Below are 14506 nucleotides of genomic sequence, written 5' to 3' on the forward strand. Positions count from 1 at the left end.
TTTGTAATGTTGGAAATATATATGCGAGTATAATAACCTAGGGCATTCGAAAGCGTTTATACTTTATTCAAAACATGATAATTTCATTATCATAGAAAAGGTTCGATATAATAATATTAATATTATAAAAATAAAAAATAAATGTAATACAATTTTTTTTCAATTTAATAATACAAAATCGTACAATACGTATAGTTACATAGGCTATTTTTATAAAATTACGTATTAAATTTTTAGTATAATATTTATATAAATTAGTTTAGTAGCAAATTATTATAATTTAAAATTATACAGAAATATATACCTCTAGTAGAATATAATAAATATTAAAAGACTACTTTATAAATAGGTAAAACAACTTATATATCTATCGCACACAATGTGCCAAAATGTGCCAATTTGTAAAACTTAGAAAAATTTATTTCACAATTACTATCAAATGGTTTTCAATTTAAACACAAAATATCTACACGTATAGCGTACTTGACCTATTTATGTAATTTAATTGAGATACTATTTAAGATTTATTTTGTGTGACATTGTTGTAATTGTATATAACGATGGTAATTAAAATTAAATAAAAAAGTAGTGAAACTCTTAGTTCGGCTGAGATAAAATAATGCGTGAATAGTATTACTGTATTGGTCTTTTTAACCTTAAACAAATTTACTAGGAAAACTAATTTTTTCAATAAGGGAGATTGCTCATTTAATATTCTAATTTTTATGATAAAAAGGCAACTGAAATTTGGGAAAATCGAAAATTTCAAAACCTCATTAAAATATTTCGAAAATATGAATTGGCACTAACTAAATTAGTAATATTGTTAAACAAAAGGTCATTGAAGTATCCGATTTCATCAAAATTTAATTTTGTTACACTTATAAAACACTTTTTGTGACTTTCCAGTTATTTTTTTTTTTTTTTTTGACACAAAGTCACTAAATCTTGTGAACACATACCTCGGATATTCAATTTTTAAGCTTAAAGTATTTAAAATATTTTTTACTTAAAAATTGTTTTGGGTTTTCGTTATTTTTATTGTTATGTCAACATTGAATAGATAAAAGCTCGTAATTTTTTTTTTTTTTTTTTAATAATTAATAACAAATAAAATTAAGAATAAGTGCTGGTTATCGGCTCATCATTCCACATTACCCCATGACTATAGTCATGTTAATGGTTTTCTAAATCTTAAATCTTTAACCGATCGCCGTCATATTTCCAGTTGCCGTCTTATCAATGGACATATCGAAAGAACTGTTGATGAACTTCGTTTGTTATAACGACTTAACTTTCATGTCACCAAATTTAAGAGATTCCTAGTGAGTCATACAAATTTTGCAAAAAATTTCTCTTTATTAATGTTGATATGGTTTTTTTAATAACAATTAATAATATATTCGTATCTAGTCCTACTTTTACATCCATTTTATATGTTATCTTATTTCAAATAAAATTATTCTTATTCAATTAATTCAAACGTTAATTTTTATGTAATTTAATTTAACTTAACTTTTAGTCCATTTCCTTTATCTAATATTTTATGTTTATAACACAACGTTATGTAATTTTTGTATTGTAATAATGTTATCAAAAGCCGTTTGGCATTCACTCAAATAAAACAAAATACAATAAATAAATAAATGAGAAGCTTCAGTTCCAAATTGAATCCATGCTATCCAAGCCGTTAACCGAATTGTATTCATTTAAATAATAACGAACAAGAAATGTCGATAGGTACTTAAACAATACAGATTGTTCGAGATGAGTGCTGACACTCGCTGAAGACAATAGTCGAGCCAGTAGAAGGACGGTAAGTTATCTTAGTCGTCTCTTACCTACATAGTGCATTCAAATTTCTGTAGACAATGTACCGCAGAGCAACATACAACAACGCCACCAAATCGATTAGAAATCTTACCCCAAACATACACTGCGGTTATTATGTGGTGAGCAGTAACTAACGTATTAACATTACAGTATATTACACCTATTATTTCTTATCCCATGTGGACTTCCACATGCTCCGACATTCAAGGTGTACAAGGAGATGCGTGCACCGAGAAATAAATAGTGTACCGGATGAAACATAACGTTTACCTGGGCTTACTAGATATTTAATGATCCATCAAATATTCGCGTAACTACAAAATTGCATGACTCGAAATAATTTCATAATCCCGTAAAATGTCTTCTTGCTAGAATATATCTTTGTTGTTGATTGAATTTTCCGATCCCAAATAAATAAATCAACTTGTAAATGTAATATTTAAATTATAAATAACTTATGAATTTTTCTTGATTCAAGATAGTACAGTCACGATCGATTGTGCTCACTGACCTGACCATTGCATTAAATTATCTCATAAATATAATATTAGTTGAATATCGTTTCATTAAACACCCTAGGTGATCCCTATTCATCGACATTTTAATGAAAATATCATAATATAATCTTTATTATTGATATTTAAAGACTTCATTTTACAAAATAACCCAGATAGCAAAATCATAATATAATAACGTTATTATGACATTTCGACATTTCACTTGAAATTAGTAATATTATTTAAGCAATATTAATTCATTGTAAATTAAGTACAAAAGTGTGATAATAATATTTTAATTATATTTTTGGCCACAATACCATCATTATTATAATATTTGTAGAAGGATATTATAAAAACAATTTAAGAAATATATCATTATAATATTCCAAAATAATAATTTTTCAATTGCTTTTCCATTCTCAATAATACATTATAATAATTCAACAAGATTTTATAATATTAATGTTACGTTTTTTAAGCCCAACATTTAGCTAAAAATTTGAATATAATATTTTTTTACATTTTCTGCTTACAAAATGATAGCAGTATTTTGACTCAAGCTTTTTATGAATTTTGTAAAAAGCTTTTCCTATAGCTTTTCCATAAGCCAATATACCTTAGGCTATGGAGATAACAGTTGCCAATGAGCTTCTATTAATACTTATTCCCTGCTGTACATTTCAGTTTAACATATTATAGCTATTATAACATACCATTTCAAGACTGTATGGATATTTATATTAAAATGTAGCCAGTAAACAATAAATATTTTTTAAATACCTCTTTTATTTATAATAAGGAAAATATAAATGTATAGCTTTTAAAAGAATAGTTATAGGCTAATCCTACATAGTAGCATAAAATAAAAATAACAAACTTAGTAATAATAAAATACAAATATGTACTTAATTGAGATTAATAAATAAGTATTTTACATCTTTAAAATGTTTGTTTAAATAGAATAATATGGCAATTTTAAATTTGTTGTTAATCTATATTTTTAGAAGATTTTCAAAATGCAGCACCAGCAATATATTTTTTAATTGGATCTTCAATAGCTGCATTAGTTGAACTTTGGAAGTTTTTCATTTTTCTAATGGTTTCTGTAATAAAATATGTGGATTATTAACTTATCATGGAATATTAACTATATAGTTGAACTGGAAAAAAATAACATATCATATTATAAGAAAACACTCACCAAAAACTATTGCACATGATCTTAGTGAACAGAAAATTATCTTTCTTTTTTGTTTAACATAACTATATTCTTTTAAGACATTATCATTGAAAAGTGCTTTTAGTAAGCCTCGTACCATAGAATTAAGTTCATTTTTTTGAAGACGTTTGAGCTCATTTACCTATACAAATAAGTTTGATAATTTTCATTTATAAATTTCTCTTAATTTTTATACAATTAAAACTGTTAATAAAAGAATAATTCATGAAAATTAAAAATATTATACATATTTTCACTTACAACACATGATTTATAAGACTTTTCCAAAAGTTTCTCTTCAAAAATAAATAATTGTTCTTCATCCATAATGGGGATCATCAAATAAAAATCTTCTCCTTCTGTTGATATATTTTGATGAATGGAGCCTTTGGTTTCATTTACTTGTTGTATTGTATCTGTTAGAGTATGTTCCATTTCCATCTGCTTCTGTTGAATGGACTGTACATCATATCTTATCTTTAATATCACATTTAATATCCTCTTCAAAATATCTGTAATGGGGGAAAATACTATGTTTAAACAAATTAATAGACCATTATTAATTCTTATAAATATTAATTAATTTAATAAAATCTTTAAAAATATAATTATTATATTGTTTAGATGTATATGGTTTTGGCATTATGTTTTGAGTTCTAAATCATCATTAAAATTGTGTTTAATTGGTGTAGATGGTTTATGACAAAGATTGGATAACTTTTTGGTATCAATATAATTTAAGGAAAACAATGAGTTATATTGCAATATATAATATATACTCAGTCATAAGTCATGACCATTATATACTTTAACAGGTAACATATTTACCTCGTAACACTATTTCTTCTTGCATAACAGGGATTAATGATTGGTAGTTGTCTTGTGGTGTGACCTTAAATGGAGAAGATGTTGTATAGATTATGGATGATATTTCATGAGTACTTTCTGGAGTAGTCGATGAAGACGTATTCTCTGTTAATAATATATACATTTAACATGTTAAATAATAAAACATAATTTTTAACTAAATTAGAGTATCAAATATAAATAATAAAATACCTTGAATTGATGTACTTGGTTTAAAAAGAGTTCTTTTTACTTTTGAAGGAGAGCAATCTGACATCTAATCATTATCTTAAAACAACATAATTGAAGATCAATAAATAAAAGCTTTAAATATATGCTTCGATTATTATAATATACCCTCATTAGAAAACCAGGCATATTTAGTTTGGATTTTAACGATTGTGTCTTATAATTCTCTATTGTACTGCTTTTTTTATAACTATAATCTAACTCGTGGTCAAAATTTGCAAATGAATTACAAAATGAAAACTTTAATAGTTATAACCAATTTATTAAAACAATAAAGGTAAACATACTATAATTAGTACCTGTTTTCTGCAATTTGGGTAAAGTCATCAATGTTATTGAAGTATCAGAATCTACCTTCCTAGCATCTAAATCATCTAAAAAGATAATTAACTAGTTATTAAAATAATTATAACAATACATATTATTTAAGTACTTGTATAAATTAAATCATGCGTATAAAAAGTAAATATTCAATAAGTATTTACCATTTTGTTTATTTTTATGTAACTTTTCAATATACTGAGGAGGTTCTAAATTTATGACTGTAGTTTTTTTTTTTCATTTTGAATTTTCAATATTAGATAGGTCACTTGTATCCTCTGCTAATTTAACTTTTTCTCTAGCTTCATGTAATGTTCCTATTAAGTAAATAATTAGTAAAAAATTAAAACAAACTACCTATTAATAAAATATTTACCAATGCCTTTTTTCAAAATTCTTGATTTTAAATAATTAAAATCAAATTTATTTGGAATAGTCCTACGTTGTATATGCTTTTTAACATCTTTTTTTGGCCAGGCGCACATGTTATTTTTCATCCAGTGTGAAGAAACAGCCTCTACAGCATTTTCATTATCAAAACTGATTATGCTCCACATTTTTATTGGCTAATTAAATTAAATTTAATTTAAATTAATAAACAATTTTAATATGCTATGTATACATAGGTACATAAACAGCATGTTACAAAAATTGATAATTAATTAATGTAATTTTTTTTTTCTAATCAGTATTATTTTATTTTATTTTTAATTGATAAGAATGAAAGTTATTACATAGTTAGTCAATAAAATAATTACCTTTCAGTTTTTCTTTATTTAGTTTTGGATGAATATTATCCCCATAATACACATTTATTAATCTCAGATGTTATAATTTCTACAATATATTAATAATTATTATTTTTAAAACTTAATTAATTACTATCATTGAACATCAAAGATATACAGTAATAAAATAGTTATTAGTTATTACAATTAGGTACCTAATAGTTAATTAAAAAACTGTAAAAATAAGAAATAGGTAAGTACAATGAACCCAAAAAATGCATCATTTTTAGTTTAGGTAGGTAATGAAAAACAATAATTGAACAGTGAATAACTAGAGATTATAATTGCCTATAATTTATCATTTAATAATAACATATTCTAGAAATAGGTAAATATTACTCTTATTAAATTTAACTACAGCCAACAAATGTAAACTAATACAGTAATACAACCACTTAGTTTTATAATGGTTGATGTGGAGTCTGATAAACAGATTTTAAGGCCAGGAATTTAGATTTAAAAGTGGCCTCCTTACTGTGGAAGATGTGGAGTCATACTCAGCACGGTACAATATACCGTATTGATATAATGATTATGGTAAAGAATTGTTATAACTTATTACTTATTACATGGTTTCATATCGAGCAAGTCACACTAGTATGATACTATATTGCATATTTGGATTTTACTTAAGTACCTATAATTTACCAAGATTAAATCTTTTTTCCGTTTTATTTTTATCCAAATATAAAAAGTTAAAATCTAAATCCAATAAAATTATAATATACAATTATATATGTTTTGGACCCCTCCCGAAAAAAGTTTCTAGATACGGCCTTGTATACAAATACATATAATAATTAGTTGCACACTATTATCTTCGTGTGGTTATACAAAAATTTAAAATATTTTAGTAACAAGCTAGCATGCAAAACGAATATTTTATATTATAGCTTACCTTAGATCTCGATCAAGTTGAAACACAAAACTATAATACTAGTATAAGTATAATACTATAGTGTCAAAGACGACAAAGAATTTTAAAATATTACGTGCACATACTACACTGTACACTTCAATAAGTATAATAATATAGCGACGGCGATGTCAAATTGGCTAACACAATCAAGTATTCAAGTATGACTTGACAAATTGACACAGGCACACTACAAACAGCGGCATCAGAATTACAAATACATCCACAAAATGTTTATAAGAATTAAAAGCTCGTTACTGGAAATATATTTATTTATAGAATAACAACAATAGGGTACGTACTACGTATTGCAACTTGGAGAGACGAGTGACTCGCGACGAGCCCACACGTACACCAAGTGCCAACATAAATTATAAATGCTGATTAATGGTTACTGATTATATACTTATTCATACACATTTGACAACAATTTTTAGAATTAATGTACCTATAAATAGCTAGGTACACTCTTATTCATCTTTATGCGTAGTTATATTTTTTATTATGCCTAATCTGTATTTTAAAAGCGACGTATTACATACACTTTATATATACCCTTACTCAATAACTGTGCTAGAGTTTGCGAGGCCCTGGGCAAAATAAATGTTGAGTCTTATAATTTCTATTAATAAAATATTTTAAGTTCAGTTAAATCAGAACAGTGGGGCCTTAATTATAATTTAAGGCACGGGGCCCTGGGCAACTGCCCCTATTACCCTCCCCTCACGTCATCCCTGCCCTTACTTAATTATAATTAAATAGTATTAATATAATACCGTATGTTGAAAACATTCAAATATTATTATTAACTAATTTTACCAAAAATATTATAATAACTTTATTATTATTATTGTTACCATACATAATATATATTATAACATAATTAATAATTAAATACGGAAAAAATATTATAAAAATTATATTATAATAATTTTATTATAATATACTTAAAATAATATTTGTATTACTGTATAAAAAAAATATTATTATTGAATTACTGAAACGATATTATATTAATAAGATAATTATTTTATTACAATAACATTTTTTATATATTATCTATGTACTGTAATAATATTATATTATTATCACACAAATGATATCTGGGAATATATAGATTGACGTTTTATATATTTTTATAAAACATATTTTTTCGATTTTTAGTGAAACGAGGAATATATTTGTGTTACTAGTAACGAGCGGTCAATGCAAGCGAGGTAAGCGCCCATGCCCACTTAAAAAGGAAAAAATAATAAAAATAAATGTATTTACTACACTCCATTATCTGTATTATTATTGCATAGTAATTGGTAAGTAAATCAATATATTAAGGTCATATAGATATGCAATATATTGACAAAATCGATTTTTTATTTACTTTCATAATTAATAATTCACCTTTATAAGTAATAGTTTTTTATTTTTCCGCTTATTCTGACTCCAATTCTATGGTACGCCAATGGGTATTACCTTATTATGTATTGTTGTTTTTATTTTATTTTTATTTATCATTGTACATAATTAATACCAGAAATAGTACTTAAATTTAATAATAATCTTTAATTTAATCATTAAATAAAAAGAAAGAGATAGGAAATGGGTTCTATTTGGTATTTAAAAGAGGTAATTATTTGAATTAATTAACTATTTTCTGAATATTTAAGAAAAATGGTGAAAAAATTTAAAACCCTGAACATTTTATCATCAATCCAAACCCTCATCTCGAATAACCTAATATTATTTTGGAACGCAATATTTTTTTTTTTTTTTGAGATTTTGTGAAGATGATTTACGCCAGAAGGATTCCTCTAATCATCATAATCATATAAATATTTGATATAAAATATTTTTTTGGTTAGTACTTTGAGCGAAATTATTTTACAAATTTCCCAACAATCTTCTTAAAAATATCAAAAAACTGACAAAAAGTTATAAAATACAACAAAATTTACAGCATAATGGTTTTTTTTACCAAATCAAATTATTATTTTCATCTTAAAAAATTATTACTGTTGAGAATTTAGATTTTTACTGAATATTTTATATATATATCATTTTTATATCTATATTTCTTATATTTTATATCTATTTTCTATAAATGGTATTATTTTCAAAAGTGTTTTTGCCATGCAATAATAGAATTTTAGAAAATTGAAATTTTCATGTTTCTTAGCTTTTTTAAGAAAATTCGAATAAAATAATTTTAATAGAAAATAAAAATTATTAAAAATTTAAAAAATATTCATCCTTATACATATTTTTTATTTATTAAAGAAAAATATTGAACTTGATTAAAAAAAAAATAAAAATACCAAGGCTTAGATATACATTTTGACAAAATAATAAATATTACGAAAATTTATTACATTTTTGTAGTAAAAAATTGATAACATTTTAATTTTTTTTTTCTTAAAATTTAAAAATGGATATAGGATTTTCCATAAGATTTTCCTTGAAGATAAAAAAAAATGATTAGAAAATATTTTATAGGAAATATAAACGCCACGAAATCAGATATTTCAAGAAATTTCAATTAATTAGTATTAGGCATTTAGTTAAAGACACTTCATAGTTTTGAAATATTTTAATGAAATTTGAGCTGTTTACAGGCATTTCAATTTTTAATTTTATCAAATTTTAGTTGCTTTTTTTCACGAAAGTTAGAACCTACTTATAGTTGATTTATTTCAATCAACTTTTAATAAGAAATTTGGTTCTACTTATCATTCGCCCATCCCTGAACTTCAGCCGACCAAGGAGTTTTGCCCTTTTTATTGTTAAAGGAAAAAAATATAATGATGTAAGCCATTTACCAAATGGAGCCTATAAACTTTAAATAAATATACCCTATTTACAATACTATGATATTCCCGAGTCAATATTGCTTCCATTGAAATTATATTTACATTATACATTTTATACTTTTTATTATTAGTTTATTTTTCCAATGATATAAATTTGCCGAGCAAATATAAATTAATTTATTCTTATGTCACAATAAAACAAACTAGCTGGCATCATTTCAGTACGTCTAATATTAACGAAACGTAACATCGTTCTAGGTTCAAGTGTAGAATTACCTTTAACATTGTTTTAAATAGGAAACCGAAACAAATGAATAGTTCATACAATAAATATATAATAATATTATACATACATGTAATACTTTTTTTCATTTTGAACCAGTAAGGTACGAATGTGCTAAGTATTGTTTCTTTAATCAGCTATGCTTCACATAAATAAACAAATATTAAACACATTTATATAATGTATATTCTACTCAATAGTTTAAACACATATATTTTGGGAACAACGTGTTATAATAATTGATTATTATATATGTAGGTAGGCTAGGGTTTATCTAAATGAAGATTTTTCTCTTTTTTACGTATTACCCTCGAATACATAAAATAACTTACCCAAAAGCACGCCCGCAGGGTAGCATATGAACAAATGCACTCTCCAGGTTCTATAACGCTATAATAAAAAAAAATGTCTGTATGAAATAAGTGTTTTAATAAAACTGTTTTGTTTATATATATATATATATATTTACAACTATCTATGTTAAAACAACTTTTATAAATAATATTGTGAACTTAAAGAAACGAAAAGACTTACTGGTATAGAGACAAATTATAAAATGGTTATTAGTGTTATTATTATAATGCTCGTGGTGCCATACCATTTTTGGAAAAAAAAAATTACTAATTCTATACTACGATTATGTACTATATTAATATTCGTATTAATACGTAATCAATAAAACCGTATGCTATAGCATAACACAATCCATCGTCTACCGTATATTCTAATAATAATAATTTAGTATGTGGATTCACAAAACCGCTAAACAGTCGATGTCTCGAGTCTCTGAGACTATAGAAAAAGTTTTGAAAAGAATTCACATACCGATAGGAATCGTAGTAGTAGTCATCGATTTTTCAAATTCTCCAAAAGTTTTTCAACTGTGTTTCGTAGGATCACTGGAAAATACCAATCTCACTGGAGTATACATCTCACTCGTGAAATAAGAATCATCTATGGTCCAACGTTATTTTAATTCATGGGTCGTGAATAATTTTGATTAAGCCATCTGACCACAACTCGTTTACGCAAAAAAACACAACTCGATTTTGTACGTACGTTTTAATTACCTGTGACGAAAATGTCTCCGAAAAATAAACTCGTTGACACACACGTATATTCAATAGGCACTAGATACTTGATACTGGCCATAAAGCTACAAATGCCTAGAATATACTACCAAGTTTCAATGAAGTATCACCATAATACATTTCAACGATGGAATTTATTTCCCATATTTTTCACATAAGTTAAACCTTAAAACAGTTACATATCTTGTGAGTATTTTTACTTATATACAGTTATATTTCTTTTGTAATTCATTATATTTTTTTTCATAAAGTTAAGTTTTATAATACGAATATATAAAAATTATATAATTAACATATATTTTTTTTATATCCATTTTTACCTACTTTTAATTTTGTAACAAGTGATTAGTTTAATCTATATTGTAATGGATTATGGTGTAAATTTTGTAAATAAATAAATAAGTAATTAGATTATTATTTTAGATTGACTTGCATGTATTTTAACATACACTCAAACATGGCATGTGATGTGTTGCGTATGAAAATAAAAATTTTTTAGCTTTAGAAAAATGACTTTTTGTAAAAATATTTTACAATAGAAAACACGCCAAATTAATACTGTAGACGAATTCGTTAGTCTCGGAATAAATAAGTGGTGTGTAATGTATATACATAATATAAAATATAATAAAATCAAATGTATCGATAGTATAATAGTATCGTAATAATATTGCTATTTATTTTCATCACAAGTAAGAAAATAATAATAAATAAAGAACATACATTTATACATAATTAATCATTTAATAATAAATTTTGTACTACATAGTTACATCATATTTTACAATACTTACTTATTTGTATTTCTTGGTATTGGAAAAAATGTAACATGCCACATAAGAAGTCGTCAACTGATCTATTTTTATAGTCTTTACATGTTTTTTTCTTAAGTGGTTTAAATTCTTCGATATATTTTTCAATTTTAAAATAGTTTAAATTTTTTTTTTTTTTTTTAATGCGATAATAAATGTCCAAATGGACTGATGGAACGCACTTAATAAAAAAATCAAAAGAATTATTCTAATTTTCGACTGAATTATTTGTTCGTAGAATATCATCCTCTAACACTAAATAACAATTCCAAATTTTAATTGAAAATAAAAGGGATCTATTTATTTAATGTCATGGTATATCGGTCCATCTATCTGAGAAATAATTAATTAAATTCGATAACATTTCATCATTATATTGATAAAATTGAGATTCAAGTATATTTTCGAAGTCAGACACTACATAATTTTCTAGAATAAAAGCAAATGCAGCTATTTTTCTCAAACATAGATCAAAATCAGAATCGTTTGAATATTTAGACTATAATCCGTTGAACTGAATATGTTGCCAAATACTTTGACATAAATAAAAAAACAACCTTTTATTTCGACTAAAGGAAATACATTTTTCAGCAATCATTGAACCTTTTTCGAACATAATAGATTTTGGACTGAGTTGTGGATGAAAAGTTTTTAATGCAAAATACATACGTTTATAAATATCTTCTTCCTTATTTAGTAGTAAAATATATGTAGTTGGTAAGACATTTGAATAACTAACTCCGTGCATTGTGTAAAGTTGATTAAAAACATAAGATATACATGAAAAAGTGCCATCCGCTAACTTTAAATTAGTTTCAGTTGTAAAAATTTATAACCTGTCATAGTAACCATCGTAATTAACCCTATAATACTGTAAAAAAAATCTCATCACTTGTTGTTTTTGTGTACTCATCTAGTATTTTAAGATAATTTAGTGTATTTGGTTCAGGTAAAGTACATATTTCGATTTTCCGAATTCGTTGAATAGTACGCTTGAATCGATTTAACATGATTTAAACTCTACGTGATCTATAATATTATGCAAATCATTGTTTAATACAATTATGGTTATAAAAATGTGTGATAAAATGTATTCGGATATTATCATTCCTTTGACGCAGTGAATTTTTGATTGCGTATTTTTTGCAATTACTTTTGGTTCTAATCGATGGAATTTATTACTTAAATTTTGCCTATATCGGAAACATGATTATGGTCGGTTATATTAAAATTACTTCACCGAATGACTGTAAACTTCCACGGCATTTTTTATGGTGTTTAGCAAACACCTCCAAATTGTTTTATCTGTTGTTTCGCGTTCTTTTCGAATAAGAAAAAATGTTTTTGTTTGTTAATATATTGCATATTGCCGTCTACTATGTTGCATTACCAAACGAATACTATCACAATGGATTACAAACAATTCGTGTATGGAGCAAACAAATGATTATCTCACATAAGTGTCGTATGGTAAATACATACTGAGATAATAATGACGTGCGAGATTATTGATGTGCAATATTTTTCCCGTGACGTTATTTCCGCGATAATTTGACGGGACAGCGTAATATAATACACATCTGTCGACCATATCGAATTGCTGTTCGTGTAATCGGAGGTTACTGTTGCAATCATTATTAATTATAGTTTTAGAATCGTATTGGAATAAAAAATAAAACTTGTAGATATAGTTTATGATATGAAAAAATCGATAATCGATTATAGTGGAAAATACGCGCTTTTACTGATGAACTTCAATGGTGACGATGTGTCACGCGTGTACATTATTATAATAATTATTTTACGTACTTGAAAAGTATTGCAATTCGACTAGTGATTCCAAGTAGAGATCTAAAAACTAAAATCTAGATATTTGCTAAAAACAAACGAAATCATCACATTTTGTTATAATTAAATAGTTAGATTAAATCATGAAATTTGAATTAGTTACTAAAATGTATAGAGATTTTTACGCGTCGAGCAACTGTTCCGACGGTACGTGCAAGATTGACTTTTAACGTTCATTAATTTCGCTAACAACGTGACAAAACAATGTGGATGGAAATGGGGAAGTACTTACATTGAGTACTTCTTTGGTACATCAAGTTGTCTACGAGCGCCGGTCAACAACTTAATGATTTGAATTTTACGTGTACATTATTATCGTTTACTTGGAAAACGTATAAAAAGATAATGTTTCATTTATTCATCTTTAATTGTATACAATATACATACATATATATATTCAGTACCGGAGAATAAAAGTTATTGTACTTTATGCAATAAAAAAAATTACACAAAAAATGTTACCTTCTATAACAATGATACTCAACCCGCGGCCTGCAATCCACATGTCACCCATGAATGTATCAACCGTTACAATTTTTTTTAAAATGAAACAAGATATTTAAAAAAAAGTAAAATTATTAAAAAATACAATTTTTTTTCAATTTATTTATTTTATTTTCGAACATTTTCAAATAGAAATTTGACAATATAATCCGTGCACTTAACAAAGCTTACTGATCGAAATAATAGGACCTACAGCGTGTACCTCAATCTGTAATATTTTCAGTAATCAATAAAATATTTGAAAACAAATTCAATATGCACCTACAATGTATATCTACCATATGTAACAAAATAATATTATTATATTAATTCTAATATTATTCGTACCTACTTTTATGTTTAGTGGCCCGCTCTAAGATGATTGTTTGCCAAAGTGGCCCGTCGAGAAATAAAAGTTGGACATCCCTGTTCTATAAGTTATTTGAAATTCACAATGACAGTTATAATATATGAACACGGCAAGAGTATTCTATTTTGTGATAACCTAATTTC

At 25.3% G+C, this 14506-nt stretch overlaps 1 pseudogene; it reads right to left on the reverse strand.

Annotated features, from left to right (window-relative positions):
• Nucleotides 1-3320: 3320 nt before the first annotated feature.
• LOC112685986 lies at nt 3321-5525 on the reverse strand (annotated as a pseudogene).
• Between the last annotated feature and the right edge of the window lie 8981 nt (nt 5526-14506).

This window comes from Sipha flava, unplaced genomic scaffold (genome assembly GCF_003268045.1).
Source record: "Sipha flava isolate LNK unplaced genomic scaffold, YSA_version1 299_pilon_pilon, whole genome shotgun sequence".
NCBI lineage: Eukaryota > Metazoa > Arthropoda > Insecta > Hemiptera > Aphididae > Sipha > Sipha flava.